Genomic DNA, 7,008 nt, shown 5'->3' with positions numbered 1-7,008 from the left:
TAGTGCTACATAATACATAGGAGCCCCCATACAGGCACTGCATAATGAGCAAACATAAATTTCCAAGCAGAGGACCTGGGATGCTTGGAATTCTGCCTATACAAGCTAAGACAAGGTAATATTCTCTGGTCTTTTTGTCAGTGTACACTGACAGGAACTAAAAATTTACTTCTGATTGCAATATTCTCGGACCATCACAGAAGATGTTTTTCTTCTTGTCCCTTTGTATAAAATGGAGATAATGTCTGAGATTCAGCTTGAGGTTAAGAAAGCTGGAAAGTAATTCACTAGCCCAAGTGCAGACATCTAGTGCATATAAAATGCTTTCAGCTGATCAAGACCAGCACAGGGCTGATAAATATGGCACAATGTCTGAGGAAGCCACATGCTCCTAGAGTGGCAGTGAGAGAGCAGAGGAAATATCCCACAGAGCCTAAATGACACTAGGAATTGGCATACATGCAATGGAATCCTTCTAAACAGTAGGTACCTACAAGAATGTTGTTTCCTTAAGCTCTCACTGCATCCAATAAAGATCTAATCAGCTTAATCAAAGAAGCCTAGCAAGCATCATCTCACTGGCAGCTTGATTTCATTGCCCGTCTGTACACATTGTATTATTTCAGATGTCATAAAGTATTTAAGACTCACGGCTGCCAAACATGATACAGGACTTGAGGAAAATCAGTTTCCTTCTGGACTGGTGGACAGCAGGTTAGCTCATAAATAGTAGTAAATATCTGTACAACCACCCCTCATGGCTGGTCACCTGAAGCTTGCTCTGACTACATGCTCACTTTAGCTGCCTAAGCATAATAAACTAATACCATTTGAGATGTCTCAAGGTCTTCCATGTGACTTATAGAAATGCTAAGGCCTCCCTTAGACCTTTTGTCATATTGTCATACCTAGCAGATCCCAGGCAGATATTCTGGGTACTTTATAACATCTCAGATAGCTCTTCTTCCCATTATTTAGGTACCTGAATCAAGCCCTAGATCTCCATTAAATACAATAGTAGCTTTTCTGTCTAGCAGACTGTCATTCAGTTTAATTGCCAGGTCAGCTACTTACAAAAGACTTAGCTGAAAGCAAAATCACAAGACAGAAAATTGGCTCTATCCTGGCCCAAACCAGGACATATACCTACAGGTATATATAAATACAATGATGACAAATTTAGTTACATTAATCTCAAACTGAATCTGATGTTGACGCTTCATTTTAACCTCAAAGGCTGTCAGAAGAGTTAAAAATAATTTTTAAAAAAAGCATTAAGTGATCAGGAACTTTCAGTTGAGGGCATAATTCAAGACCATTATGCTGTTTCTAGTAAGAACAGTGAAATTTATACTTGTGTTGTACGAGCTGATGTTATGCATGGAGCTTCAGTTACACATCAACGTAATTGTTGGCTCTTCCTTAGGCAAGAGTGCATTCCTTAGGGCACTAAGGAATCCCATGCATGAATACAGGTTGGGAGGAGAAAGGATTGCAGCCAACCCTGAGGAGAAGGACCTGGGGGTGGTGTTGGACCACAAGCTTAACATGAGCCATCAATGTGTGCTTGTAGCCTGGAAAGCCAACCAGGTCCTGCATGGCTGCATCAAAAGAAGCACAGCCAGCCAGTCAAGGGAAGTGATGCTCCCCCTCTATTCTTTTCCTGGAGTACTCTGTCCAGTTCTGGAGTCCCCAGCATAAGAAGGACATGAAGCACCTTGAGAGTGTTCAGAGGAGAGCCACTAAAATGATCAGAGGGCTGAAGCACCTCCCCTGTGAAGACAGGCTAAAGAAGTTGGGGTTGTTCAGCCTGAAGGAAAGGAGGATCCAAGGTGACCTTATAGCAACCTTCCAGTATCTGAAGGGGGCCTAAAAGAAAGCTGGGGTGGGGCTTTTTACAAAGGTGTGAGAGGATAAGGGGAATCAGTATGAAATTTGAAAAGGGGAGATTTACGTTAGATATTAGGAAGAAATTCTTTCCTGTGAAGGTGGTGAGACACTGGAACAGGTTGCCCAGGGAAGGTGTGGCTGTCCCCTCCCTGGAAGTGTTCAAGGCCAGGTGTAGCAGAAGGTGTCCCTGCCCATGCAGGGAGGTTGGAACTGGATGATCTTTAAGGTTCCGTCCAACCTGAGCCATTCTATGATCCTCCCATTTCTAAAAACTGAGTCATTGTTTTCGTGCTTTGCACTCTCACAGCTAGCAGGTAGTCTTCCTAATCTGAGCCTCCATTTTATTACGCAGTATATATATATGTAGCCAACTGCCCTAGGAATTTGTAATCTATTAATATGACAGGAGATAGCAGATGGAGACTGGCTGGCACAAAAAGGAAATGTAGCTCTCTGTACATCGACAATCTGTTAAGTTCTGTAAGAAAACGCTATGAGAAGTTCTTCATTTCTAACATGATCTAAAAGCTTTTTCCTTATTTTAGAAAACCTATCTCAGAAACAAAGGCATAGAGTTAAACAGATATTTTTTTTTAAAATGTAGATTTATCTAGTTTGTACCAGAAAAGCCACTACTCTTGACATGATTTCCCACTCCAGAGTAAAGGAATAGGTAAGATGAAATAATGGATTCAGATTTTTTTTTTCTTTTTTTCTTTTTTTTATGTTGATGGGGAGGAGGGCAAAGATTTTTAATCTTCCTGTCGCCCTCCAGAAACAGTTTCCTCTGTGCTCTTTCATTAGACTGACACTTGCTTAAAGGAGGATGAATTCTGTAAGGAAAGTTAATCATGTAATATCCAAAATACTGAGATGATGTTACATGTGGAGTAAATAGAAGAGGAAAATCTCTACAGTTTAATTGTCTGAGATCTAAAGTTTACACCAATCCTGAACAAGACTTGCGACAATTAATACATCGTGTAAGTAAAAACACAATTTAAGGGACATGTTTCCTACCTAAAAATCTGACTCTTTAGCTTCAATGGTTATCATTTGAGGTCTTAGAAAGAATTATTTTTTTCTCAAATCTAGTATTTGCAGATGCAAATTTAGCATAGGAATGTTTGGATTATTTTCATTAGTGTTATTTTTGGTAGTTTTTTTCTATTAGAAGGATGAATTCGCTTCTCAGCATGCACTGGCATTTCATAAAGATCCATCTGAAATATACTGGAGTTTTTTTATCCTATCACATCTGTGCTATCTGCAGTGTGTGCAACATGAAGGCACTTTCTAACAAAACGATAAAGAATAGAATGGATTAATAAGTTGAGCTAAAACAGAACACAGTCATTCTGCTGGAGCACACCTATAATTTCAAAGGCTTTGTTCACAACTGAGTTGAAACAAACAACAAAAAAACCCCATACAAAATTCACATTAACCTATTGAGTGCTTTCGCCACAAATATTTTTAGTTGAGTCTGTTTAACAGTTTTCTAGAAAGGTGTTAAATTTTTCAATAAACAGATGTCCCATCCGTAGAAGTGTTCAAGGTCAGGTGGGATGGGGTTTGGAGCAACTTGGCCTAATGGAAGGTGTACCTGACCACACAGAGAGTTTGGAACCAGGTGATCTTTAAAGTCCCTTACAATTCAAGCAATACTATGATTTCCTAGAGTGACCCAAGCTCTGGATATTTTAGATAACCAAGCCTCATAACTCTCCCTTAGAAAATGCCAGTTGAAAACCTGTTCAGTAGTTTGTCTCATAACTCTCATCTTGAGGTAGTTCCAGAATGTTCTGAGATGTTGTGCCTTTTTTTTTTTTTTTTTTTAGCTTTTTCTACATATATCAGTTGTTTACCTTGTGATGAGAAGCTCAGCTGTATTTCAGCCTTTTTAAAAACAGCAAGGCAGATCCTTCTTGTAAAACCATCCATTTCCCCATCCTCATAAATTGTTTCTAAAAGTCCTCAGATTTTTTTCTTTTTAACTTGAACACTTAGAAGTGTACTTAATTCTGATAACTAGTGTGTTTCACTGTGGCCATTAACTCTTCCATCTCTACCTGAAGTATCTTACCTCAAGCATTCTTGCATCACACTTATCTCTTTCACAAGTATTACTAATTTCTAGACCACACTTATTCTCTATGATTGACTAATTCAACTAAAGCACTCTGGTGATGTCAACACTGTTAATACTCACTAATAAAGTCAGTCCGGAAACTGGATGGTTTCTAATCACCTAGATAGTCTGACTCCAAAACAGCCTTCCAGGAGGAAGAGACCTTGATGAAACAACCTAATTCCTATTTGTACTTTGAAATGGAAAATGTAATGTGGTCACCTGTGAAGTGATATGAGAGAAGGCAAACCAGTGACCCAAACTCCCTATTCTTTTTCAGGGCTGAGAGAAGCCCAGGAAGAATGGGAGAGAGAGAAAATCTGCAGTCAAAATCTTTCCCCCATGTAAAGTGGCAGAAACCACATAGTTCAAAGGAGCAATTTCAGAGGTCAGGATGTGACAGAAAGGCAGGAATGCCCTGGTTGCTTCCTTCCCATTAAAATTCCCCCCAATGTGTGAAATACAGAGTGCTATACTTGTGTGAAATATCCTTCCATTTTACAGCAATGAACTTCCAGCACCTGTAAGAGCTGAACAGTGTGCCCTCAGCTGGCACCTCTGCCAGTGCTTCAATACCTGCCAAGAATATGCAAAATCTCAGCTCACTGATACTTTAGGATGGGACTGATGACACATCAACTGCAATATAAGCTTCATACAGAGGAAGCATCAGAAAAACTACTTGAAAATATATCACTGTGGAAAAAGGTGTTCTGGGAATAAATATATCTGGTTTTATTTGCATGTTTGTTAACCTTGTGTTTTGAAGTTATATTAAAAATAAATCTGTACCTTCCTTCTATCTTTAATGGCTTTTATTTTATTTCTCTGGTCTTAATTGCTATTCAGGTCTTTGGTTGGCACTGTCTTTTGAGAATTTTTCTCGACAGACCCCTTAGAAGTTTCTCTGTGCCTTTGACAGAATAAATGCTTGCTTATTAATACAAAAGCATCTATTTTATATCGTTTGCAATATTTTGCAAGTACTTCTGGTTTGCTATTAATAAAAATTTTATATACTACTTCAATGCTCTGTTCCATGACAGCTCAGTATATCAACGTAAAATATACTTGAGGTTTGCAGTATCTCACTATGACATGGTATGCTATTACTGACAAATTGGTTTTATATTTAGCATTAATCAAAATATTCAGTTGAATGGCAAAATATGGGTACTTGCAGTGGCTTTTGTTCTTTCCAATTTGTTCTACAAATAGAAAGTACATTGGATTTTTAGCACAGCACACAGCTGAAAACATGCAGTAATATGTCACTCTTCCCTAAATATTCTATATACTATGTTCAAAACTCAAGTGAAAAAAATGTTATTCTAAATTCTATATATTTAACCACTGCTCAAGACAGATGGAAGGGGATCCTGTGAAACACGATGTGGGAATTTGCTCATTTAAACATTTCAGTACGCTCAGTCTTCTAATTCAAATAGAAAACAAACTTGCTAAACAAGGTTTTAAGATGAGAATATTGACAACAGTTACTTAAAACAGTTAAAAAATGGTATCTATATGACTAGAATTTTCTGAAACTATTTTCAGGCATCCTGTTAGACAACTATTTACTAATTTCCACTTTCATAATTGCTACTTCATCATTACAATGTTTACAATGTTATATATTGTTTTTGCAGGTATCTTTACAAAATGCCCTGTACCGAAAATACAGTCTGTGTACAGACCAGTCTACCAAATAATCACATCTTTATGCTATATTCCTGCTAATAAAAAATCACTTCAATTCTTTGATGAACAAGGTGTGGCACTGCTCTTTTTGAGTGAAAGGAAAATATTCCATACCTATCTCATTTCCTTGAACTCATTTTTTATGCCAAATAGAAAGTTTTCTAATAAACCACACCTCTTAGGAATTCCATTCTTCTCTATTTTGCATGACTTATTTTTTTTCTGCACATTTCCTGTATACTGCTAAAATACAGTCATCAATATATGCAGTCAAAAAACCATCATTTGCTATATAAGTTTAATTTGTTTAACTCCTTGCATTGAGCATAACCTTTGCATAGTAATTTTACTTGGTACCACTGTCTTGCATCCTGTGGATTCTCCTTTATCAATAGATTCTTCTCCTCATCTATCATGAAATGAACAGAATCTACATCGAGTGACACAGAAGTTATTATCCCCAGCTATTCAAATTTCAATGGCATTCTTAACAATCTTTTAGTATTGCATTAGTAAGTAGCATCAACCACACAACTGAAAATCCATTCCTTTAATTCATGCTCCTTCAGTGAGCTGGTAGAAATTCTGAGTTCCTCAAGGAGAGTTCAGAACAATGCATATGAATATACATGAACATTACAACATGAACTTTCATAACACACTTTACATCAAACAGACAGCATTGATTCATTTTGACAGGATTAATATAACCTCACCATATTCTTTTATTGTCCCAAAGTAAGACAAGGTAATTGATACTCCCAGAGTGGATCAACGTAATGCACATTGCCATCATAAGAAATTATTTGCTTTGGTTTGTGTCAACGAAATGTGGCCACCAACCTATATTATAAATCTTATGTAAAAGTTTAAATAAAATTTGCTGTCATTATAGCTTTTAAAACCTTCCCACTTAGCTTATATACATGTGGGGAAAAAAGGAAAAAAAAAAAGAAAAAGAAAAGAAAAAAAAATTCTGATACTGTGATGGCTCTGGATTCAGTAAACTTTAGTATATTGTAGTAAAATTAATTGTTTAAACTTCGTTTTTATGCATCTTACTGGATAAAATATGTGTTAATAATCTCAGACCTCAGTTAACTGGATATATATAGATGTGTGCATGAGCAGTAAAATGAAACAGTTACTATATTTTCAACAGAAGATTTAATTTAATCAGAAAACTGATTTCCACAGGAAAAAAAAAATCTGATTTGTTACTTGAATAACAAATAGGTATAGAAAATATTAATACACATATTGTGCACATACATCTTGAAGGAAAA

This window comes from Heliangelus exortis, chromosome 3 (assembly GCF_036169615.1).
Source record: "Heliangelus exortis chromosome 3, bHelExo1.hap1, whole genome shotgun sequence".
NCBI lineage: Eukaryota > Metazoa > Chordata > Aves > Apodiformes > Trochilidae > Heliangelus > Heliangelus exortis.
Note: the sequence above shows the minus strand (reverse complement) of the source record.